Below are 26,957 nucleotides of genomic sequence, written 5' to 3'. Positions count from 1 at the left end.
ACGCCACTGGCACACTGGAAGGAATTGCGCTAACTTGGTGGAACGCGCAAGTTCAGATTTTAGGGTTGGCAGCTGCTAACGCCACCCCTTGGAATGATTTTAGGGTTGGCAGCTGATCAAAAGGGAATACTGCACTCGGAAAGACATTCATAAGTTGGAAGATGAACTTTATCATTTGAAAATGACTGGGTCAGAAATTGAAGCTTATACCAAAAGGTCAAACGAGCTGGCCGTGTTGTGTCCAACTATGGTGGACCCTCCAATTAAGCGTATCGAGTTGTATCTCAAAGGGTTAGCGCCAGAAATTCAGAGCCATGTAACATCGGCTAATCTTGACAACATTCAGGCTATTCAACGCCTTGCGCATCGCCTCACAGATCAGGCAGTGGATCAGAACAGGCTGCCTAAACGTATCAGCGCTACTGCTACCGTTACTACTTCAGCTACTCCTGCTACTCCCAGTGACAACAAGAGAAAATGGGATGGGGATTCCAGCAAGGGATCAGCTTCAGTTCAGTCACAGGTTCAGCAGCGAAAGATTGACAGTTATCAGAGTCCCAGTCAGCACTCTTCAGGTAGCCACAGGCAGGGCGGATATCGAGGGAACCTCCCAAAGTGCAACAACTGCAACAGACACCACAGTGGCCAGTGTAACAAGGGTCGCTGTCAAAGATGTCTCAAGATGGGTCATGAGGCCAAGGATTGTAGAAGCCCTCGGCCTGCGAACCAGAATCAGCTGCAGCCACAGGCACAGCAGAATCAGCAACAGGGCAACAAGGGGTGTTTTCATTGCGGCGCAGAGGGGCACTTCAAAAGGCACTGTCCTCAGCTAAACAGGAACCAGAACAACAACAACAATAACAACAATCAAGGAAATGGCAACAACAACAACAACAACGGTGGAAACAACAACGACAATGAAGCAAGGGGTCGTGCATTTGTGTTGGGACAGGGCGATGCCAGGAATGATCCCAACGTAGTCATGGGTAAGTTTCTTCTCGACGACTTTTATGTTACTGTATTGTTTGATTCGGGTGCGGATATAAGTTATGTGTCATTGAAAGTTAGTCAAATGTTAAAACGTGCACCAACTCCCCTAAACACCAAACATGTCGTAGAGTTAGCAAATGGTAAAAGTCTAGAGGCCACACATATAGTTCAGGGTTGTAATCTTATCCTCGCTGGTCAGACTTTCTCCATCGACCTCATTCCTATAGTTCTGGGTAGTTTTGACATCGTCATCGGCATGGATTGGTTGTCCAAGCAGCAAGCAGAGATCTTATGTAAGGAGAAGATCATTCGTATTCCCCGTTCAGGTAAAGAACCTCTAGAAGTTCAAGGCGACAAGAGTGGTGTTGTGGTTGGCATCATCTCTTTCTTGAAGGCTCAGAAATGCTTACGAAAGGGTCATACTGCCATTTTGGCACTAGTTACTGATGCATTGACGAAAGAGAAAAGAATAGAGGATATCCCAGTAGTACGTGATTTTCCTCAAGTGTTTCCTGAAGATTTACCTGGTCTACTGCCTCATCGCCAGGTCGAGTTTCAAGTTGAGCTAGCTCCAGGAGCAGCACCTATAGCTCGCGCACCGTATCGTTTGGCTCCAACTGAACTGGAAGAACTGTCTAAACAACTACAAGAGCTCTTGGATAAGGGCTTCATTCGTCCAAGCTCTTCACCTTGGGGAGCTCCAGTATTATTCATGAAAAAGAAGGATGGCACTTTCAGGATGTGTATAGACTACCGCGAACTAAACAAGGTCACAGTGAAAAACCGTTATCCTCTTCCACGCATTGAAGATTTATTCGACCAGTTGCAAGGGTTGAGTTACTATTCCAATATTGATATAAGGTCAGGGTATCATCAACTAAGAGTCCGGGATGAGGACGTCTCCAAGACAGCATTCAGAACTCGCTACGGTCACTACGAGTTTCTAGTCATGCCATTTGGGCTTACGAACGCGCCTACAGTCTTCATGGATCTAATGAACAGGGTGTGCAAACCCTATCTAGACAAGTTCGTCAATGTTTTCATTGACGACATAGTGATCTACTCCAAGAGTCACGAGGAACACGAGCAGCACTTACGTCTTATCTTGGAACTTCTTCGAAAGGAACAACTGTACGCCAAGTTTTCAAAATGCGACTTCTAGCTTCGTGAAGTCCACTTCTTAGGCCATGTGGTGAACAGGGATGGGATTCATGTCGATCCATCCAAGGTAGATTCGATCAGGAACTGGCCTGCACCGCGTACACCAACGGAAATACGCCAATTTTTGGGATTGGCGGGGTATTACAGGCGATTCATTAAAGACTTCTCCAAGATCGCACAACCGCTTACAATGCTGACACAGAAAGGTGTTACCTATCGTTGGGGTAATACACAAGAAACTGCTTTTCAGTACCTGAAGGATAGACTATGCAGCGCACCTATTCTCTCATTGCCAGAGGGCACGGATGATTTTGTGGTCTATTGTGACGCATCGATACAGGGGCTTGGTTGTGTATTGATGCAGCGGGGTAAAGTTATTGCCTACGCTTCGTGGCAACTCAAAGTTCATGAACGGAATTACACGACGCACGATTTAGAGCTGGGAGCTGTTGTTTTCGCGCTTAAGATATGGCGACACTACCTGTACGGTACCAAGTGCACTATTTACACCGATCACAGGAGTCTCGAGCATATCTTCAAGCAGAAGGAATTGAACATGCGTCAGCAACGATGGGTCGAGTTACTTAATGATTACGAATGCGCCATCAAGTACCATCCAGGCAAAGCCAATGTTGTGGCTGACGCTCTCATTCGAAAAGATACTTTACCTAGGCGTGTACGAGCTTTGCAGCTCACTATTCAGTCTGATCTTCCTGCACAGATACGAGATGCTCAGGTGGAAGCATTGAAACCAGAAAACGTCAAGGTTGAAGCCTTACGCGGCTCAAGGAAACGACTAGAACAGAAGGAGGACGGCGCCTACTATGTAACAGGGCATATTTGGGTACCACTATACGGCGGTTTACGAGAACTTGTAATGGATGAAGCTCATAAGTCTCGCTACTCGGTACATCCAGGATCGGATAAAATGTATCATGACATCAGAACTACTTACTGGTGGCCTAGCATGAAAGCCCTCATCGCAACGTACGTCGGCAAATGTTTGACTTGTGCGAGAGTCAAGACAGAGTACCAGAAACCGTCAGGCCTACTTCAGCAACCCAGGATACCACAGTGGAAATGGGAAGAAATTTCCATGGATTTCGTTACTGGCCTGCCTAGATCTCAGCGTGGGAATGATACTATAAGTGTGACAACCCGAACTTTCAAGATTAGTATTTCTTGATTTCCTTGACTCCTAACTTGCACGGTTACGTTTTATGCCTCGCTATTTATTAATTTAGTGTAAACGCATGATGGCTCTATGGGACTATAATTATTTTATTATTGTAAATTGTTATATTTGATGATCGGCTAAGTCTAGCCATACACTTTTTCCTTCAGCCATACACCCTTTGAATCACATGGACTCTCATCGGCCCAAATCTAAGCCCAAACCACATCTGGACTCCCTCATTGGCGGCATACACATTAGATAAATAGTTGATTATCATTAACTAATAACCACGCAAATTACAAGACCCTCATATACTTATCTTTTCCTCTCCTTGAACCTGGCGGCGACCTTTCCTCCATCTTGAAGTCCTCTCTTCGATCTCGTCTCTCATCTCGGTTAGTGTATCATCTTCTCTGCTTGTCGTAGTTTTCCGGTCGTATTTAATCGTTCGAGTACGTGTTAGTTAGGGTATGCATGATCTGTGATTTTAAATTCATAACGTGACATGGTGAGTCGGATCACATGCTTGATATGGCTGGAACGAACTTGTTGGCTATTATGTGTTGATATTAGTTTGGATATATAACGGTTTAATGCTTCCAAGATTGGTTTAGTCACTGTTTAGTAATGGTTAACTGGTTTATATTATTGAAAAGATGTTTTGTTATTCATGGGTATGAAGTATTGCCTGTGGATACTGGTTATTTAGAAGGCTATTTAGGTTGTATGCAAACGCAATAAGCACTGTATGATACGTATGTATGATTTATAATACATGGTAGTTAGTCAAGTGTTTGATTGAACAATATGAATTCTAGAATGTCCATACCGATAATCTGATACATGATCGTCTCTAAGGTATTAAATGGGTGGGAATAATCTTATCACCATCAGAAGGTTGTTGGGACCATTGATTTGAAATTTAATATATGTATTGGGTGAGAACCGATAACAAGTATAGGTTCAGAATTGATGGGGTTAGTTCAATGTTACTCGATAAACTGATTGTTTGTTTATAGAATATGAATAACGATGATATATGTATATAAACAAGACGTCACGGTTCAACTCGGTTAAACTTTTATATTTTCAACATAAATAAGCCAAGTATCAAACTGAAAATGTGGGAGGAAAGTTAAACCATTTCGTTGTTTTGTGTTATCGAAATAATGAACATAAGTAATATTTGGGTGGGTTGTTTTTGGTTCACATTCATGTTGGAATTATTACTGTTCGATGGGTATTTCATATGAAGAAGATCACACACACATATTCCTAAAAATAATGAAAAAAAAGAAAGAAGATGAGGATGGAGATGACCACTCAACATATGAGTAAAAATACATGTCTATGTTTTCAGTTATTTTTAAATCTACAGTTTGATTCTTTTTTTAATATTCATAACCTGTTAAATGTAGTTAAAAGTAATAATAATTTGGATTGTTATAATGGAATCGTGGGCCTGTGACATAATTGGATTACACATGATTCAACGGGTCGGGTACATTGGATGGGTTGATGAAACATGACAAATGATATTATATATTAGAGTTAATGAAATATGTATTAAAGTTTCATGTTCCTTGAGTGGATTATACTTGTGGTGATGATCAGTTTGTATGTCATATTTGTGTATAGGAATTACATGTTTAATTTGGTTAACCCTCTATATTAGTGAATTACTTAGACTAACAAGTTTAGTTATTGGGTCACCTAAAATCAAACAGGTTAATTAACAAACGGGCAACACAATACTTTGTATGTTGGCCCGGTGGGGGTTAAAAGGCATTGAGCGGCCCAACTGATCGAGTTAAATGGCTGGGCCGGTTGGTTGGGAAGCTACAAAATGAGCCGAGTCCCCATATGATACACAGTGTGTTAGTCGGAAATATGGTCACATGGAACCCATATGATCCGAATGTGAAATGGGTGTAGTATGTTAGCTAGCATTGTGAATAAACCATGAACGGAATACTTGCATGACATGTGTGTTAATGTGTGTTACATGATTTCTTTTTGAGCATTATATGTGAACAAATGCGTGAGTACATGGATTAGTTGTAACTGACTGTATCGATAACCCTTTTAGGGCGTGGTTGATCAAACTGTTAAACGAGTAAATAACCTTACCGAGCAAAACCAAGGTGAGTTCATCTTTCTTGAGCATGCGTCCCGGTGGTTGGGACAGTCAGTGGGTATCTCGGGGAGGGATAAGTCTTTTCGGTAAAAACGGGAATGTTGGATAATATACTCATCCTATCACCTTTAAAGTCCCTCCGTGTTGTTTGGTTACCGAGGAGGTAACATGGTATTAGTTAGTAGCGCTACTTAGGTTTGGCAACCTCACCCCGTACCTGGGAGGACGGGTGTTGAACTAATGACCTAGTCATGACCAATGCTTTGATAGGAGCATTGGAGAAAGGGCAAAATAATCAGAAGCCGTCTTGTATTCGGGATATTATCAACATTACTTTCGGAATTAAATTCAATGGATTAACTAATCACTTGGTAACTAACGTTTTCGTAAAACAATGAACTCACCAGCGTCGTCTGATACACTTGTTGCATGCTCGCAGGTCGTTAGATATCTTGGATTTGGGAACTTGCTGTCTGGAGTAGCCGGAGTGGTCATGGGTCGACTGATGGGATTTCATGTGATGGTTTTCATGATACTATATATTGGATTTGACACTGTTTAACTTTGGTTTATCATTTGCTTCCGCTGAACTTATTGATTATCGTTTAAACTTGTTGAGGATCTTTTTATTAATAATGGGGATTTTATCTATAACTTGTATGGGTTCAATGTAATTGGTGGCTCGTTATTGGTATGTCACACGCCTAACAGGGGCACTCCCTATGTGGTAATTTGGGGGTGTGACAGTTTGGTATCAGAGCCACTGGTTATAGTGAACTTGGTTTTAAAACGTTCTTATAAAACCAGACTATAACCGAACAGTACCGAAATCGACCATGACACTCAGCTCCAGACTGCAAGGTTCGTTTCTCATTTACTATTGCATAGTATATCTAGTGTACACTTATGTATAACATTACACGTGAATGCACACTTGGCACAATGGTATGAGCCCTTATGTTACCAACCTCTTATGTGAACTGTTAGTGTGACACTACCGTTCGACTATTGTGACTCTTGATCATGTAAAACCTTTCGTTTGCTATTTGAATGTGGGGAACCTTTTAGCGCAAGTTAAGAGGCACTGAGATAAGCATGTAAATCGCCTTATTACTATGGGTGCACACATAATAATAACGTGAGGTGCGTGTGAGTCCCAGTGAGGTTTAACGAGTGTGAAAAGGGTTCCGCCCGACTAATTGGTGCTATGTTAGAACTCAGTAATCTATAGAGGTCATAGTAATACTTGACTCCTACTCGAACTTGCATTTTAAATCCTTCCTCTTCTTGTATAGAAACATGAGCGGACGAGGCCATGGACGTGGCCACATTGCTATGACGCAAGCCGAATTAACCAACTTGATCAACACTCGTGTAGCTGAAGCCCTAGCGGCTTACCAGGCTGGTACGATATGTGACAATTACTTTCTATCCTTGTGTCGTATACTCGAATCTTACCTGTGCGTTGTACGTTCCTATGTTTTAGGTCAACCTGCGAATCAAAACAATCCACCTGCTCCACCTGCTTGTACGTACAAGATGTTCATGGATTGTAAGCCACAGACCTTTAGTGGGACTGAAGGGGCTGTAGGACTCCTGCGATGGTTTGAAAAGGCAGAATCGGTATTCGCAATGTGTAATTGTCCTGCTGGGGACAGAGTGAAGTATGCTACGGGCACACTCGAGGATGGTGCCCTGACATGGTGGAATGCCCAGGTTCAGATGTTGGGTATTGAGATGGCGAATGCCACTACTTGGGCTGATTTCAAGGAGTTGATGCGAGAGGAGTATTGTCCTCGTGATGAGGTTCAGAAACTGGAGAACGAGTACTACAATCTGAAAATGGAGGGATCTGAGATTGAAGCATACACTAGGAGGTCTAATGATTTAGCAACTTTGTGCCCCAACATGTCTCGACCTCCACATCGGCGAATTGAGTTGTATCTCAAGGGCTTAGCACCAGCCGTTAAGGGGTACGTCACTGTGGCAAACCTAGACAATCTGCCCCGTATCGTCCGTTTGGCACATAAGATTACTGACCAGGAGGTCGAACGTGGCAACTTGCCGCCACGTGTTTCTGGTACTACCTCGACTGCTACAGCTACCACACCTGCTAGTGATCACAAGCGAAAATGGAACGATGCTGACAAAGCAACCAGTGCCAGCCAATCTCAGAAAAGGCAGACAACAATATCCACCGTAGTTTCAGCCAGTCATCTTCTGTGAATCAGAATCAGAGCAACAATTCAAATCATGGTTCTTACGCTTGAAAGCTACCAAAGTGTGATAAGTGTATGTTCCACCATCGCGGGCCATGCACCCGAGTATGTCATAGGTGCAACAAGGTGGGCCATATGGCTAAAGATTGTAGGGTCTGGCTCCCAAAGCCACCGCAGCAGCCACAGCAACAGGAGAGGCAGCAGCCCCAACAGAATCGGGGAAATCAAAAGGGGTGCTTTCAGTGTGGTGATGAGGGTCATTTTAAGAGGGATTGCCCTCAGCTTAATCAGAATGCTGGCAACAACAATACTGGGAATGACAATAATGGGAACAATGGTGGGAACGGAGCAAGTGGAAGAGCATTTACTATTGGCGCTGGGGGAAGCTTGCAATGATGGCAATGTTGTGACCGGTACGTTTTCTTTGAACGATCTTTTTGCTTCTGTTTTATTCAACTCTATTTCCGTTTGGAGTTATGTGTCTTTGGGGTTCAGTCGCTAGTTAGGACTGACTCCCATCCCTCTAGTAAAATAAGCATGTAGTAGAATTAGCTGATAGTAAATCGATAGAAGCTTCTCATGTTCTTTTTGGTTGTAAACTGGACCTCATGGGTCAAGTGCTTGACATTGACCTACTTCCCGATACTCTTGTAAGTTTTGGCGTGGCCGTTGACATGGATTTAGTTATCTATGCATCAAGCGGAAATTATTTGTAAAGAGAAAATTGTGCGTATCCCTCTCCCTAGTGGGGAATCTGTATCAGTTCAAGATCATCGTAGTGGTGCCATTGTTGGCATCGTATTAGCCATGAAAGCCCAGAAGTGTCTACGGAAGGGCTACCCTGCTATATTAGCTCTCGTCACCGATTCGCAACCTGAAGAAAGGAAGATCAAGGATCTTCCAGTTGTTCGTGAATTTTCTGACGTGTTTTCTGAAGAGTTACTTGGTTTACCTCCACATCGTCAGGCAGAATTTCAGATTGACCTCATGCAATTTCGATTCCTTCTGGGATACAGCAATCCCTTGGGTTCGCTAGATACTACTGAAGATTCATCATGGGATTTTCGAAGATTGCACAACTACAACCTCCTCAGCATAGCAGGGAGCTGTGAATTCATGGGAAAAAAAAACAGGGAAATGTCCCTTCAGCTTTTGAAACCCAACCCTGCAACGCATTGAGCATCGCTTCTATCCGAGGGTACCGACGGTCTAGTAGTATATTATGATGGTTCGAATCAGAGTCCCAGTTACACAGCGATGCAACACGAGGACTTCCCAGGGGGTCACCCATCCTAGTACTACTCTCGCCCAAGCACGCTTAACTGCGGAGTTCTGATGGGATCCGTAGTCTTTGGATTTAAGTTGGAGGCATTACTTGGACGGTACCAAATGCACTACCTACACCGATCACAAGGGCCTCACGTATACCCTTGTTTCGAAGGAGCTAAACATGTAACGACATCGCTGGATGGAGTTATTGTGGATGAATCCGACCGTGAAACCTGGACGAGCATGAGCTTTGCAGCCTGTTATCGACTCTAACATACCTGATCAGACCCGCCTTGCCCAGACTGAAGAACTGAGGGAAGGGAGTTCTCAAGATTAACCCACGCGGGGCATGGGGAAGCAACCTTTGGCAGGTCGGACGATATATGCTACTCCATGGAGCGAGTATGGACCTTACTATACAGCAACCTTAGGGAACTGGTGCAGGCGAAGCACACGTGCCTGCTTGAGAAGCATGGCGAGCTTAACTGACATCACGCTGGACCATTCAACAGCCTGGGAAGGATCGGTAGCGTAACCTACAAATTCGATAACGTACACGATGTCATTTATGTCATGAACCTAAAGAAGCGTCTGTTTGACGCAACTTGTGATACCCTTGTTGAGAAACCCACTGTTAACACAGTCGAAGTTCAATCGTGAGAGTTCGTTGGAACTCAAGACGTGGACCGAAGTTCCTGTGAGAACGCAAAGATCAGGTGAAGCCCTGTTATCTCCGATTGTTCAAACGATGGGACCAACTTTTGATATCGCTGATGAATTTCGGGACGAAATTCCTCTTCAAGTTGGGGATGATGTGGCACCTGTGGAAAAATCCACAACAATCTTGATTTCTCACTTCACACCTCAGTGCTTACTTGTCAAATTTCGGGACGAAATTTCTTTCAAGTTGGGGATGATGTGACAACCCGAACTTTCAAGATTAGTATTTCTTGATTTCCTTGACTCCTAACTTGCACGGTTACGTTTTATGCCTCGCTATTTATTAATTTAGTGTAAACGCATGATGGCTCTATGGGACTATAATTATTTTATTATTGTAAATTGTTATATTTGATGATCGGCTAAGTCTAGCCATACACTTTTTCCTTCAGCCATACACCCTTTGAATCACATGGACTCTCATCGGCCCAAATCTAAGCCCAAACCACATCTGGACTCCCTCATTGGCGGCATACACATTAGATAAATAGTTGATTATCATTAACTAATAACCACGCAAATTACAAGACCCTCATATACTTATCTTTTCCTCTCCTTGAACCTGGCGGCGACCTTTCCTCCATCTTGAAGTCCTCTCTTCGATCTCGTCTCTCATCTCGGTTAGTGTATCATCTTCTCTGCTTGTCGTAGTTTTCCGGTCGTATTTAATCGTTCGAGTACGTGTTAGTTAGGGTATGCATGATCTGTGATTTTGAATTCATAACGTGACATGGTGAGTCGGATCACATGCTTGATATGGCTGGAACAAACTTGTTGGCTATTATGTGTTGATATTAGTTTGGATATATAACGGTTTAATGCTTCCAAGATTGGTTTAGTCACTGTTTAGTAATGGTTAACTGGTTTATATTATTGAAAAGATGTTTTGTTATTCATGGGTATGAAGTATTGCCTGTGGATACTGGTTATTTAGAAGGCTATTTAGGTTGTATGCAAACGCAATAAGCACTGTATGATACGTATGTATGATTTATAATACATGGTAGTTAGTCAAGTGTTTGATTGAACAATATGAATTCTAGAATGTCCATACCAATAATCTGATACATGATCGTCTCTAAGGTATTAAATGGGTGGGAATAATCTTATCACCATCAGAAGGTTGTTGGGACCATTGATTTGAAATTTAATATATGTATTGGGTGAGAACCGATAACAAGTATAGGTTCAGAATTGATGGGGTTAGTTCAATGTTACTCGATAAACTGATTGTTTGTTTATAGAATATGAATAACGATGATATATGTATATAAACAAGACGTCACGGTTCAACTCGGTTAAACTTTTATATTTTCAACATAAATAAGCCAAGTATCAAACTGAAAATGTGGGAGGAAAGTTAAACCATTTCGTTGTTTTGTGTTATCGAAATAATGAACATAAGTAATATTTGGGTGGGTTGTTTTTGGTTCACATTCATGTTGGAATTATTACTGTTCGATGGGTATTTCATATGAAGAAGATCACACACACATATTCCTAAAAATAATGAAAAAAAGAAAGAAGATGAGGATGGAGATGACCACTCAACATATGAGTAAAAATACATGTCTATGTTTTCAGTTATTTTTAAATCTACAGTTTGATTCTTTTTTTAATATTCATAACCTGTTAAATGTAGTTAAAAGTAATAATAATTTGGATTGTTAGAATGGAATCGTGGGCCTGTGACATAATTGGATTACACATGATTCAACGGGTCGGGTACATTGGATGGGTTGATGAAACATGACAAATGATATTATATATTAGAGTTAATGAAATATGTATTAAAGTTTCATGTTCCTTGAGTGGATTATACTTGTGGTGATGATCAGTTTGTATGTCATATTTGTGTATAGGAATTACATGTTTAATTTGGTTAACCCTCTATATTAGTGAATTACTTAGACTAACAAGTTTAGTTATTGGGTCACCTAAAATCAAACAGGTTAATTAACAAACGGGCAGCACAATACTTTGTATGTTGGCCCGGTGGGGGTTAAAAGGCATTGAGCGGCCCAACTGATCGAGTTAAATGGCTGGGCCGGTTGGTTGGGAAGCTACAAAATGAGCCGAGTCCCCATATGATACACAGTGTGTTAGTCGGAAATATGGTCACATGGAACCCATATGATCCGAATGTGAAATGGGTGTAGTATGTTAGCTAGCATTGTGAATAAACCATGAACGGAATACTTGCATGACATGTGTGTTAATGTGTGTTACATGATTTCTTTTTGAGCATTATATGTGAACAAATGCGTGAGTACATGGATTAGTTGTAACTGACTGTATCGATAACCCTTTTAGGGCGTGGTTGATCAAACTGTTAAACGAGTAAATAACCTTACCGAGCAAAACCAAGGTGAGTTCATCTTTCTTGAGCATGCGTCCCGGTGGTTGGGACAGTCAGTGGGTATCTCGGGGAGGGATAAGTCTTTTCGGTAAAAACGGGAATGTTGGATAATATACTCATCCTATCACCTTTAAAGTCCCTCCGTGTTGTTTGGTTACCGAGGAGGTAACATGGTATTAGTTAGTAGCGCTACTTAGGTTTGGCAACCTCACCCCATACCTGGGAGGACGGGTGTTGAACTAATGACCTAGTCATGACCAATGCTTTGATAGGAGCATTGGAGAAAGGGCAAAATAATCAGAAGCCGTCTTGTATTCGGGATATTATCAACATTACTTTCGGAATTAAATTCAATGGATTAACTAATCACTTGGTAACTAACGTTTTCGTAAAACTATGAACTCACCAGCGTCGTCTGATACACTTGTTGCATGCTCGCAGGTCGTTAGATATCTTGGATTTGGGAACTTGCTGTCTGGAGTAGCCGGAGTGGTCATGGGTCGACTGATGGGATTTCATGTGATGGTTTTCATGATACTATATATTGGATTTGACACTGTTTAACTTTGGTTTATCATTTGCTTCCGCTGAACTTATTGATTATCGTTTAAACTTGTTGAGGATCTTTTTATTAATAATGGGGATTTTATCTATAACTTGTATGGGTTCAATGTAATTGGTGGCTCGTTATTGGTATGTCACACGCCTAACAGGGGCACTCCCTATGTGGTAATTTGGGGGTGTGACAATATGGGTGATCGTGGATCGGCTCACCAAGTCTGCATACTTCCTGGCTATTAAGGAAACGGATAAGTTCTCCACCCTCGCAGACGTTTATCTTAAAGAAGTTGTTTCGAGGCACGGGGTGCCCACCTCCATTATTTCGGATCGGGATGCACGATTCACCTCAGAACTATGGCAAGCGATGCACAAGGCTTTTGGCTCTCGTTTAGACATGAGCACAGCTTATCACCCTCAGACGGATGGGCAGTCTGAGCGCACGATTCAAACCCTAGAAGACATGCTTCGGGCATGTGTTCTTGATTTCGGCAACAGCTGGGAAAAGCACCTCCCTTTAGTGGAGTTTTCGTACAATAACAGTTATCACACCAGCATACAAGCCGCTCCATTCGAGGCATTGTACGGACGTAAATGCCGGTCACCTCTCTGTTGGGCAGAGGTGGGGGATAGTCAGATCACAGGTCCAGAAATGGTAGTTGACGCTACTGAATGAATAGCACAGATACGACAATGCATGGCGGCGGCTCGTGATCGCCAGAAAAGCTACGCTGATCTACGCAGAAAACCGCTCGAGTTCCAAGTTGGGGATCGAGTGCTACTCAAAGTCTCACCCTGGAAGGGTGTGGTTCGTTTTGGTAAACGAGGCAAGCTCAATCCACGGTATGTTGGACCGTTCGAAATCACTAAAAGAATAGGCAAGGTAGCCTACAGACTAAACTTATCAGCTGAACTCGGTGCAGTTCACAATGTTTTTCACGTGTCGAATCTGAAGAAGTGCCTTTCAGATGAGACCCTCATAGTTCCCTTGAAGGAGCTCACTATCGACGAGCGGTTGCAATTCGTCGAGGAACCTGTTGAAATCACGGACCAGGACGTTAAGGTCCTCAAGCGCACTAGAATACCTCTTGTTCGAGTTCGTTGGAACTCCCGTCGTGGCCCAGAGTTTACCTGGGAACGAGAAAACCAAATGAAACTCAAGTATCCCCAGTTATTCAGAAACAGTTCAACCACTACTGAGTCTGAAGCTACTACAAATTTCAAGACGAAATTCCAAATCAACGGGGGGGGGGTGATGTGACACCCCAGGAAAACCAGTAAACTACACAACACAACTAGCTTCCTCAGTAACCACGTGTTAAATTTCGGGACGAAATTTCTTTCAAGTTGGGGATAATGTGACAACCCGAGTTTTCAAGGTCTCTCCTCACAACTACGTTTTCTAAATTCGTTGTGTTCTTTTGTGTGCACCGGTTATCCATCTTTAAATTATTAAGCAATGTTAATTGGTTGAATGTTAGTTATTGTAACCGGTCTAATTCCCTTGTTCTTGTTGCATGCTACATCTCGGCCCACTCCTCAAACTGTTCGGCCCAAACCCCCCTTAGGTATACGTAAACATGTGTGGGTGATATAACTTGTTCATAAACATTGCAAACCCTAGAAACTTATTTAGTGAACGGCAACAAGGAGAGCATCTCGCTGATTCCCTTTCTTGCATGATTAATCCTCTAGATCGCTTTAATTCGTTGTCGGGTTAGTACTTATTCAACTATTATGTATGCATGTACCAGCGTATTGTTGTTGTGAGAATGCGATTGAATAGATGGCCGATAGGGTGATGTTCGTATTAACTCTATTCGGTCGATTATGTCTATGTGGATGATATTGATTTCATATTGATGCTAGGACTCGAAATTACATGATCTTGTTTTGTGTTATTTTTTGGGATCAATAATCAGTATGTTAAAAGGATGTATGGTGATTATTAATCTAGATTAGATAATGCTAGAGTCATAACGAAAAGTGTTTGATATGGTTAGTATTGTTGCTGTAAATTTTAAGAGATGGCATGTTAATGATATGTGTTGTTACATACAATAATGCATGATTATGATGGGTATTAAACGGTGCGATGTTGTGCGAGTAAAACAGAGTGAAATATGTTAAATGAGTTAATGACAAACATAATGAAAGACTTTCCATTGTTGATTTGCATGATAATTAGTGAGATGTTGAGACCTATTATTGTGCATGTGATCGATGGGAAATTCATAACCTACTTTGATGCATCAGTCTTTAACGGTCCAATAGTTGTGTAGATAAATGGTTGATAGTTGGATAACCATGAATAAGAAATGGAGGCCATGTGTTTGTGTGTGTTGTGTTCTTGATCAAATCAAACATATGCATACTTATAATGTTGTCAGAAGCAATATCATGAGAATTAAATGATGGGTATGATAAATCAACATGAACATTTGTTTTGTCTGACATATATCTCGAGAACTAAAGTAAAAGGCACAATTAAATCATTTGTTTTATTAGTCTCAGTCTAGTAATATTTTGTTTGTATCAGATTTCATGGCCTAAGTGTTTTCACCAACAAGGTGGATTTCGGCCCAACTGTTATGTCTGTTTAGTTGAATATTTTCTGTTAGATGTTAAGATATACAAGTAACCATGTTAAATAAGTAACTCCGTTAAATGTACAACTCTGTTAGTTGATTTAACACAGTTAGTTATTGATGACGGGGGTAGCTCAAACCTTAATAAACCTGATTAGAAACACAACAGCTTAAAAGGTTGAAAGGTTAAAAGGTTCGGAAATAGTCCAACGGTCATGAACAGTAAAAAGGACAAGCACAGTGTCCTGTCACATCAACACTTAACGTGTGAAACCTCCTGCCCAGCTGCAACCAGACCATGTGGGAGAGCACACCCTTTTGTCCGCAGGTCCAGACCATGATAACTGATTAACTATGTTAGAATTTATCAAGAACTCAGTTATATCGAGTATGATTGTATGAGCATGAACTAACTGTATATGCTACTTGATGATGCTAGCATGGATACACTATGTGACATAAATGGCATGTAAATTATTACGAACTGAAACTGATTAGATACGTGCGTAACTATAGGACTTGACTGATTACTTGTGAGCACTTACTTTAGCATACCGAGCAAACCAATGTGAGTTCACACTCTTACTAAGGCATGGGATTCCCGGGGATAGGGAATGGGTTGAATGATGGAATTGAACGATTTCTCGTACTTACACTGTTACTAGACTACCATACCATCGTCCTCGGTTGTGCAGGACACATACGTAAAACCTACGTAGACTTATGCTACTCACTGTCCTCGGGTTGCGAAGGACACTCACGTAAAACCTACGTGAACTTATACTCACTACTGCCTCGGTTGTGTCAGGCACTTACGTAAAACCTACGTAAACCCCCGCGTACCCCTATCCTCGGTTGTGAAGGATACTTGCGTAAAACCTACGTAAACTAGTACGTATTACTGTTCTCGGGTTATGTAGAACACTTATGGTTACGAATAGTCTAGTGGATATACAACATGGGAAGCCCCCACCAATAGAACATACTATCGGCCCAGTAGAGCCACATGTTACAAACGAACTTACTATTACGCATTTACTTTCTGTGAACTCGCTCAACTAGTTGTTGATCCTCTGTTACATGCCTTGCAGGTCGTTAGATACATGGAGCTTGCACAGGGAGGAGCTGGTCGTTGTGGGCTTGGATCGTGATTGTTTGTTAAACACTTTATGACATTACATACTCATTTATGTTGGGTTTTATTTATACGCTTCCGCTAAACAGTGATAACATACTTACGTTTTGGAACACCTATCATATTGGTGATTGAATGACATTTACTTTTACTTATTAATTACATGTTCAGTATGATTGGTGGCTTGATCCTGGTCAGTCACGCTCCCAAGCGGTGATACTCCGCAGGTGGATTTTGGGGGTGTGACATTTTGATTCATCAAAATCAGAGGAGCTATTTTCTGGTGATGAATCTGACTCGTCAAAGTCAGAGGAGCGAAAAGTTGAGATTAAAGGTGAAAATTCAGTTCCGCCATTGGATGATGCTAATTTTCCACCATTGCGGGCTGAGAATTTAAAATAAAAAATTGGAAAAGTTGAAATCTCAAATCAATTTTTTCTGAAAAGAAAGAATTTGATGTTGAAAAAGCCTTTAACCCCACAATTCAAAATATTTTTGGAAAAATGGTTGATGGGAAGGTCAAAGGGAAGGAATTTTATGAGAAGAAAACGAAGAAACCAGATGAAGATGGGTCATCCCGGGTTAGTAACTGGGATAGAACCTATCATGACTAAACTCTGGACTTGCCGGAGCTCCCAAGTTGGTAATCGTGGAGCAGGAATCGACCTCATTCTTGAAAATGTTTGTTTGGGAAATTTACAAGTGGTTGAAAAGAGGTTTTCACCTACAAGTGGTTAATCAAAGTCATTAAGTTCAACTTGATTTAACTGTCATTCAAGTGGTGAAAGAAAAGTGAACCTACAAGTGGTTAAAAATGAACAAAATGATGAGTTTATCCCCTAACCTACAAGTGGTTGGTGAATTTCAACAAAACTAATTTTCCGGAAAAACCATTTTGATTAAAACAAAATTAAGTGTTTTGAAATCATAATGGGAAAATAGTTTGTTGTCAGGGGGAGTTCTGATTGTTTATGCCAAGTGGATGGAGAAATGAAGCTTGAAAATCAGTTTGTCAGTTTATTTGTATAGTTTGTTTTTCAAATTTTCCTTGAAAATAAAAAATTGAAACAAATTTTTGATTTTAGGGGGAGCAAAAATTAGAAATGTCGAAAATTTGAAAAATCCAAAAACATGATAAAACCAGAAAAAGCCAAAAACATTTAAAAATTTAAAAATGAGTTGTGTTGTGAAAAAGAGGAAATGATAGTACATCAGTGGACTATCACAACACGCTAAAGAATTGGAAAGTCAAATGTGATAAACGGTCTCACTGATGATATGCCAGTAGGTTTTTATACATTCAGTAGATTGTTTTCGAGATATAAACTTAAAATTCAATACTTACTTAATTCGTGGGGAACACCTCTCGGATATATGGGTAACCCCCGAAATCTTGTTTGACAGATTTTCTATTTCTGACATACTAGGTCTTTGTGCGTGATGATATCTGGGGTATTATACCTGGACTTCTGATTTTGTGGGAGCAATAGCCTAGTCCTCGTATAATACTTTGCATTGCTTTAAATCTTAGAGCTTACCCTCAGCATAAAAAATGATGGAACATTGAAAAATGCTAATCATGTGCTGTTGAAGAAAAGGTCCCTAAACGGGACACACCTAAAGACGAGCCATCATCTCTCAGTCTGAACGGAAGTTCTAACCTGAGCTCTCATGGTCTTGCATTACCGGTTTACAGATATCATTAGTGTACATTCACCTGTAAGACTGAATATAGAAGTCTGGATACGGGAGTATATTCTGAGGAGGGACACGCGAATAAGTTTAAGTCCATAAAATACTAATTTCGTATCTCGAAACAGTTGAACTTTGTGTGAAAGTTTAAGTGGATCTGTATACTGACAATCTAAGTGAATTGTTTAGAACTTAAAATGTTTAAAGCTTAACGGTGTTGGTGATTTGTCTCAAAAACTGATATGATCCTCTTACACAAACTCGCAAAAATATTGTTTGTAAATATTTCTTTACAGCTTTTCATTAAAAACAAAAATTCAAAAATATTGTGTTTGAGTATAAACTTTGAAAAATTCAAAAAGATTTTCGACAACTGATGTTGAAAAGTTGATTTTCAAAATTCTGAGTGCTAAACATGATGAACAATTGGTTTTGGAGAGTTGATTTTGATATAAAAAATTGTTTTAAATAAATCTTTCGAAAAGTAAGTTGATTGATGATCAAACTATACCTGCAAATGAGTTTCTAAATTTGTCAAATTTTAAAATTTGTGAAATTTATTATGAGGTAGAGTTTGTGCAGGTTAAAGCCAGGTTACGATCTTAGAACATGTGAAAGTTATAAAAGCCAGGTTTTCGATCCAAAGCCTATAGATTGTGAATTCCAGACTGCAATCACACCTTATCGAAAGGGGGAGTCTGAGGACAGCCAAGAGGGAGTCTGAAGATGCATAGAGCCAGCTTCTGATTTTGGATCAACATTCAAGGGGGAGTTTGAATGGTAAAGAGCCAGGTTCGAATCCTGTGATCCACGCAAGCTGCTTATGCTGAAGAACTTAAGGAATCAAGAGATCTGATCAAAAGAAGATAGAGTCAGGTTGAGATTCTGGAAGAGAGAAAGAGAAGATAGAGATTGAGGATCCGTACAATGGAGAATCTTTGGAAAGAGCGAGAAGACTTATAAAGACTAAAAACGTTGAAGACTCGACATCGAAGACTTCGTCAACATCCAAGGGGAAGTCTGTTGGTGCATATGTCTGTCGACTTCGTCTTGTATCGAGTCTTGTATTAGTCTAGATAGATCAGAGCATGATATTCAAGAAAACTGAGAAAACTTGTAAGATGCACCATTTCGCACGAAACGAAAAGGTCCATTTCGCACGAAATGAGGATTCCATTTCGTACGAAATGGATTGGCCATTTCGTTTGAGCCGTTCCGTGCGAAATGGAGTTGCCTGTAAATACTAGGTCGTGCCAATTCATTTGTAACGATTTGATTCCGGTAGCAAAGCTCTGCCGAAGTGTCTCCAGCATTGTGAAACGATCTGATATCAATACAGAGACAGTTTAAAGTGAATCTAAGTGCAAATCAGTTGTAATAACTCTGATACATTTGTTTCCGCCACTCGTATTGGATGAGATCTCTTCTGAACGACTCGTTTGGTCGTGCAAACGATCCTACATGAATCCATACAATGAGGTTAAATGGATGGAATTCATCCTACATCCATGCATGACAATATATGACTTAGACTACTAACACCTACATATATATATATATATATGTATATATATATATATATATAGGGAGAAGATCTTATTGCGAGAACCGCGAGAACCAATGTGAACACAACCAAAAATGCCTAAAAATAGCTAAAAATCACACAATTTTTTTTTAATATTTTTTATATAAAAATAGCTACTTTTCGAAGCCAAAAAAATTTAAAAAAAAATTTTAAATTTCTTTTTTTTTTTTGCCACTAAAAGTAGCAATTTGATCATAAAAAATATTAAAAAAAATTAGATTTTTTTTTTTGATTTTTCCAGATTTTTTTTAGATTTTTTTAGGTTTTTTGGGGTTTAGTTTTTAGCATTCTAGCTTGGGGGTGGGGGGTGGGGGAGGGGGTTTAGGTTTTTGGGGGGTGGGGGAGGGGGGTTTAGGTTTTCGGGGGGGGGGGGGGTTAGGTTTTTTGGGGGTTTTAGTTTTTAGCATTTAGCTTGGGGGGGGGGTTAGCTTGGGGGGTTAGGTTTTTTTAGCTATTTTAGGTTGTGTTCACATTGGTTCTCGCGGTTCTCGCAATAAATGGAGTTCTCGCATGAGCCCCTCCCTATATACATATATATATATATATATATATGTGTGTGTGTGTGTGTGTGTGTGTGTGTCAATAATCTAACCGACCCTAAGACACTAACCAATTCATGGTTTGATGTCAAGACGATTATGGTTATAATATCTTGGATTAAATTCCTCACGATTGGACTTCCAATAGGCGAACTTGTGCTTGTGAAAAACACTTAGTTATGGTGTCCAAACTTAGGTGTTCTGTCAAGATAATTTTTATGCATTTTTCCTACTAAGTAACCATCTTGCATTTTGCATTCCGATTCCAAACTCCGTCGAACTCATACTCCTCGTTCATCCTTGTAGGATAACTCAGCGGTTCTCCAAATACTCAAATGCATCAACTCATGTACACGAGATTTACTACGCAAACCATGAGTATACTCGATCCTATTTTCCGTTTTATATACTTTGGGTGCAATATGTACACTATATTACAAATTCACATACTCACGATTAAACTTATTCATATAAACACTCAATCCGTTAAAACATGATACTTGTTATATTCTTGTTGTTATATGCTATATTCATACTTGTGTTCTACATGCTCATTAACTTTTCAAGCATACCTTAACAATTATAGCGCTATAGGATTAACGCACCGTCCGTATTCTTGTGGTATTGTTAAGTAAACTATTTTACGGCCTTGTCGTTTCAGCGACAAGGATATGCACAATTGTGATATACTTTGGTTTGAATTGTAGTTAACACATGCTAGTATGTTAATAAACAATGTATGCAAATTACCATGTTGGATATGAGACAACTTTTAGACACGATTATGCTATGTATTCCAAACTTGTATACTCGCCAACTTTTGTTGATTTTATTTTAATACATGTTGCAAGAAACTAGCTGATGACAATTGAAGAACGATATTTAGGGTGGACTAGAAACACACCTAAACTTTAATTTATGTTTTGTTGTATGTCGTTATGTTATTTGCAATATGTTATACTTTCCTTTCTAAAACAATGTACCTTCCATTTTAGTACGAATGAAATTCGAATTACTTAATTATTATCACAATTAGTAAGTTATGAAGTCTCAAGCAATCATGTTTTCGTCTCACTCCCATTTTTCCGCCATCGGTTAGGGTGTGACAATATGAACGGTGTTGGAATGAAATGTTTTTTTGTTTACAGTGTGGGGTATAAATACGGTTACTATCTAATGGACGGTATTTACCCAAATTGGGCTGTGTTTGTAAAATCATTTACGTGGGGAACACTGTTAGACCAAAAGAGAAGTAAGTTTAATGGTGTCATACCCTCAAAATCCACACGCGGAGTAATACCTCAAGGCGTGTGACGACCAGGATCTTAGCCACTAATTATATTGAACGGATTAGATTGTATTTATAAACATTAGCATAATTAGTGACCTAACTTAAATTTTTCAAAACATAGTTTTAAGTTCACAGCGGAAAGGGGAAGAAAACGCATCGTAATTGAAACTACAAGTTTATTATCATGTTACTTACAAACCACGCACTCCATCCGATTGCAACGTCCGTCCAGAGTTGTATCGAGCAACCTGCAAAGCATGCAGTAGAGTGTCAACATAACGTTGGCGAGTTCACGTGTTTGTAGTTTTCCAGTTTTAATTCCAAAAACTTGTTTTAACCAGTTAATTTATCCATTTATACATGCCATGGGGAGCTACCCCATAAGTAAGCGACTAAACTGTTTTTCCAATACCGAATACTTACTTAACCGTACGTTTCCGCAGTGCCCCGTTTGTCAATGTTCTATCATCATTGACGGTTGCCGGAGTCTATTAGTTCACGCCCATTCCCAGTACCAAGGGTCGGTGTAACAACTGTCACTAAAACCCGTAATCAGGATAATAATTATCCAATAAGAAAACCCTAATTGAGACACCCAAGTAATTTGGCATAAACCCTGAAATTTCCGGAACAATCGGAATCAGGATCAGGGCCCCTAAAACTCGAGGGGGGCAAACCCTAATTGATAATTATCTAATTTAATTCGTTGCTAGATGCTGATTGGTTGAAATTTTTGATTCACCAAGGCTATAACCGAACTCAGCTAGGCTAGGAAGTAGGCTGCACCCTTTACGGACCGTAAAGGTTGGTCCTTACGGACCGTAAGCTGACCAGGTTCCCTTACGGACCGTAAGGGTCAGGTCATACGGTCCGTAAGCCAGTCGAATTTCTGGCTATAAATAGCCGACCTTGGCACTTAAACTGTGAACTTAAAACGACGTAAAACTTCTGTGTGTACGTCGAGTTACATGCAATACAGTTCACAACACACACACACGATCACGAGGTGCTGCCGCAATCAGGGTAATAACTCGATCGCTATTACGATTCAACGTCCGATCGATTATAACTATCCAACGATAGTCCGGGTGCTGCTCGAATTGAGCTTATACTTTGATTATTTGTTGTGATTTCGACTTGAATATTAGAGTGCTGTTCGAATTCGGACTATGCTCTGTTATTCGTTGTGAATCCGACTGAATTATCGAGTATTGCACTGATTAATCATTGTGAGGGTTTAATCTCGTGAATTGACGTAACTGCTGTATTAGTTACTAACCTGCCTGTGTGTGCATTGTGTTAAACTAGGTTTAATCAAGGCTAATCAGTAGGCTTATATCTATTGCTCGTTAATCTGCAATGTGAGTCATTCTTCTTTTAAACTGTTTTCTCACAGTTTATGAGTAAGTTTACAAAACTCCAAGTTATTTTCAAAGGTTATAATTACAGGGATTAAGTCTATGTAATCACCATATTACAGCCGGTATGTGGGGTTTTGTATACATTACTTATTTCCCGTCACACTTGGACAAACGGGTGGCTAAAGGGTGATCTGACCACAGTCACAGACACCATTGGACAAATGGGCTAGCCAATGGTTGGTCGAGTGACAAATACTGTGGGTAGTTGGTTTGATATCAGAAACATTGTAATTCCCCTTAATACTGTAATTTATAACTAACGGGTCGTTTTAGAAAACAGAATGATTCACTCAGTATTTCCCCGCTGACAAAACCTTTTCCAAACATGTTTCAGGTGATCTGTGTGATCAAGGAAAAGTGCAGTAAAGCACTACAAGCTCAGAGAAGTGGCTCGTGGTGAATAAATAAATAAAACATGTTTTTGGAAAATAATGATTTCAGTGTGAAATCAACTTATTGTAAATTATGGGATTTTATCCCTAAAAACTTTGTGTAATATATTAAACGAGCACAATTTTTACGGTGAAAAGATCCTGTAATAAAAGACTTTCGCTGCCGCATAAATCAGATACCACGGGTACCACTGGACTGCTCGCGGCTCCCGATTCCGTCCAGGGTGGGTCGGGGGGCGTGACAGAAGGTGGTATCAGAGCTAATAATTAATAACTATTGAGCCACTGATCGAGCCACTGATTTAAGCCTATTACGGAATTAAGTATTTGACAAAATACTTAATCCTACTAGTTATCATTCTGTGATTATTTGTTGTATTAACTGATTATTTGTTAGTTACAGTATGGGTAAACAAAAGCTGTCTGCTAACTACCACAAATTAGATATTGCATCTTCTTCTAAAAATCCAGTAAACCTAGAAGAAGGAATCTTTGTCCGCAAGGCAAATTATGAGAATCCTCTTTCCCCAGAGAAAAGGGATTCGATACTTAAAAAGAGTCAGGAGAAAAAGAAACCCCGAACCAAGAGAGTTAGGTTTAACCCAGAAATCCAAGAATTTGGTAATAGAACACCTTGGGAAGATAAAATAGACAAGAAATGGGCAAATCTTTATATGCTAGCTTCTGTAGCAGAAAAGGCAAACCTCTAAATATCCGATAAGTTGGGTCTAGTAAGAGAAATCACAAACCAGTAAATAAATAAAATCCTAGTGTGTTTATTTCTGTTGTCCTTTGTATAAATTAGTATGCAATAAAACTTCAGTGTTTGTTTGTTAAACTTTGTTCCAAAGTTTTAACATTGCATTCTTGTATTTTGCATATATGCTATGCAGCATGAATGAGATATCGGAAGCATTTCAGAATCTCAACTTATATCCAGTGCCTATCGAAGTCTCTTACGACTTTACTGGTTACATTGCTGACATAGAAGAACCTGTGGAATTCAAAGCTCCACCGCTGGAAAAAGCCAAACCTAAAAAGAAAAGAAGATATGTAGGGTGGAGGAAAGTACGCCGTAGGAAACCAACCACTAGGAGACTTCCTAAAATAGAAAATCCTGTAAGCATGAACAAGGGAAAGGAAATATAAACTGGAGAAAGTTCGAAACCACCAGAAAAGGAATTAGGAATAGACCTAAAGCAAAAGGGAATAGAGATCGGAGAAAGCTCTAAACAGTCTGAGGAAATCACGTTCCAGGACGAAATAGACCGCCTACTGGATAATTGTGATGTTCTAGAGCCTATCAACGATAATCTCTTCTCTTATCCTGCTACAGCCCAATTCCCACTAAATCTAGGACCAGCTATTCCAGACCCACTAGTTCACACCAGACCATTAGGCCAAATGGAGGAATGGTGGACTAATGACTGGCAATTCCAAAATATAGTTAATAGTCCCTATAGTTTTCTCCCACAGTTTGATCCAGAACCTATCCCTAATCCGCCAATGAGCTATGAAAATTTAGCTGAGTTACGTCAGTTTGGTGAAGAACTGATAGGCACCGGGAATAGGATCCGGGAAATGGGGGAGCAGATCTCTTGGAAGTACGACGAGAGGGAGCGTCGTTACTGAAACTGCCAGTAGACCAAAAGATAGGAAGGGCTGGAAAAAGTTTGTCTGTATTATAACTAATGTAGTAAAACTGATTCTGTAAAATGGGCAATAAAACTTTGTAAGATACGGTGTGTACGGAGGCATATACAATATACAATAACAAAATGAAAGTCGAGAAATCGACAATTTTGGTTATGTTTGTATGTTGTAGTAATTTATGTGTTCATCTGTGCTAAATTTGTTATTAATAAGTAAATTCCTACTAATTAGCATATGGAAAACGCTAACAATGAACCAATTAAAGAAGTAAATCAATCTGAGCAAGAACCGGAAGATCAATATATAACCCGACAAGATATTGAGCACTTTATCGCCCAAGGAATAGCCCATGCTATTCCAGAAAGTGTGGCTGCTGTTCAAAAACCTGCCGAACCACAACCATTACATCCTAGTAAACGTACTCTGGAAGATAACGGCAGTAACAGCATAAATGGAAGCGGCAATCATAACGATCATGATCCGCAACAAGTCCCACTTCTAAAAAGAATAAAAGCTGCAACATCTGGTTGCACTTACAAAGAGTTTCTTGCTTGCAAACCCACTGAATTTGCAGGTAACGAAGGGGCAACTGCAACACTGCGCTGGTTAGAGAAAACCGAAGCGGTAATTGCAATAAGCAAATGTGCCGAAGAGGATCAAGTGATGTATGCATCAAATCTGTTCAAAGAAGGAGCACTAGAATGGTGGAACACGGTCCTCCAGGCAAAAGGAAGAAGGATAGCCTATGCCATGAGTTGGGAAGAATTTAAGAATCTTGTAGAAAGAAAATCCTGTCCCGAATATGAAAAAGATCAAATGGCAAACAAATTCCTAAGTCACCACATGACAGGGGTAGATTGCCGGGGCTATACTTCAACATTCTTTGAATACGCAAGGGTGGTGCCAACACTGGCTTCGCCAGAACCGGTACTCATTTCCCGTTACATCTGGGGGTTAATTAGTGAAATCCGAAACATCGTTAAAGCTACGAGACCTCGTACCATTGACGATGCGGTAGAATTAGCTAACACCCTAACAGATGAATTGATACGCACAAGAGAGGAAGATCGTAAGAAGGAAATAGCTCAGAAGATTACCCAAGGGTTTCGTATGGGTAATACCAAGAAAAGAGGAACAGGGCAATCCTCATCACCTCCTTTCTGCAGAAATTGCAAAAAGAAGCATTATGGACAATGCAATATAGTTTGCAATTTTTGCAAGGCAAAAGGACATCGTGAAGAAGACTGCAGGAAGAAAACAAGAATTTGTTATAACTGCAGAGAAAGGGGACATTTTCAATCCGAATGTCCTAAGCTAGCTAAACCAGTAGACAACAAAGCTAAACCAACTGAAGGAGCAACCAAGAAGAATGTACGCGCATTCCAGCTGACCACTCAAGAGGCCGAACTCATTCCAGATGTGATAGCTGGTATGTTCCAAGTACATGACATATTTGCAAAAGTATTATTTGACTCTGGTGCGAGCCAAAGTTTTATTAATACTTCATTTTGTCAAGCTCTTAAGTTACCTTTAACCACTCTTAGGCAAATTTTCACAGTTGAAACCGCAGAAGGAAATTCTGTGAAAATAGATAAAGTCTGGCAAGAAGGAAAAATAGAACTATTAGGCCATAAATTTTCTGCAAATCTGTTACCAATGAATTTAGCCGGATTCGATGTAGTATTAGGAATGGATTGGTTAATAGCCAACCATGCACGAATCCTATGTGATAAAAATGCAGTAGAAATTCAAACCCCCATAGGAGAAGTAATTTTAATTACTGGAGATAAACCTCGAAAGCCACTGAAATTTATTTCAGTAATGAAATTGGTAAGCTATTCGAGAAAGCAGGAAATGGTGTATATGATTTCAGTAATCATTAACACTAAAGATAAGGAACTTCAGGATATTCCAATAGTCTCAGAATACCCAGACGTTTTTCCAGAAGAATTACCTGGATTACCACCTGATAGAGAAGTAGAATTTAGAATTCATTTAATTCCAGGTACTGCACCAATAGCCAAAGCACCATATAGATTAGCACCTACCGAAATGCTAGAATTGAAAAAGC

General features: G+C 40.1%; 1 pseudogene; it reads right to left on the bottom strand.

The window, feature by feature from the left end:
• Nucleotides 1–8,938: 8,938 nt before the first annotated feature.
• On the bottom strand, nucleotides 8,939–9,063 carry LOC118492580 (annotated as a pseudogene).
• Between the last annotated feature and the right edge of the window lie 17,894 nt (nucleotides 9,064–26,957).

This window comes from Helianthus annuus, chromosome 5 (genome assembly GCF_002127325.2).
Source record: "Helianthus annuus cultivar XRQ/B chromosome 5, HanXRQr2.0-SUNRISE, whole genome shotgun sequence".
Taxonomy (NCBI): domain Eukaryota; kingdom Viridiplantae; phylum Streptophyta; class Magnoliopsida; order Asterales; family Asteraceae; genus Helianthus; species Helianthus annuus.
Note: the sequence above shows the minus strand (reverse complement) of the source record. Positions and strands in the feature narration are given on the sequence as shown.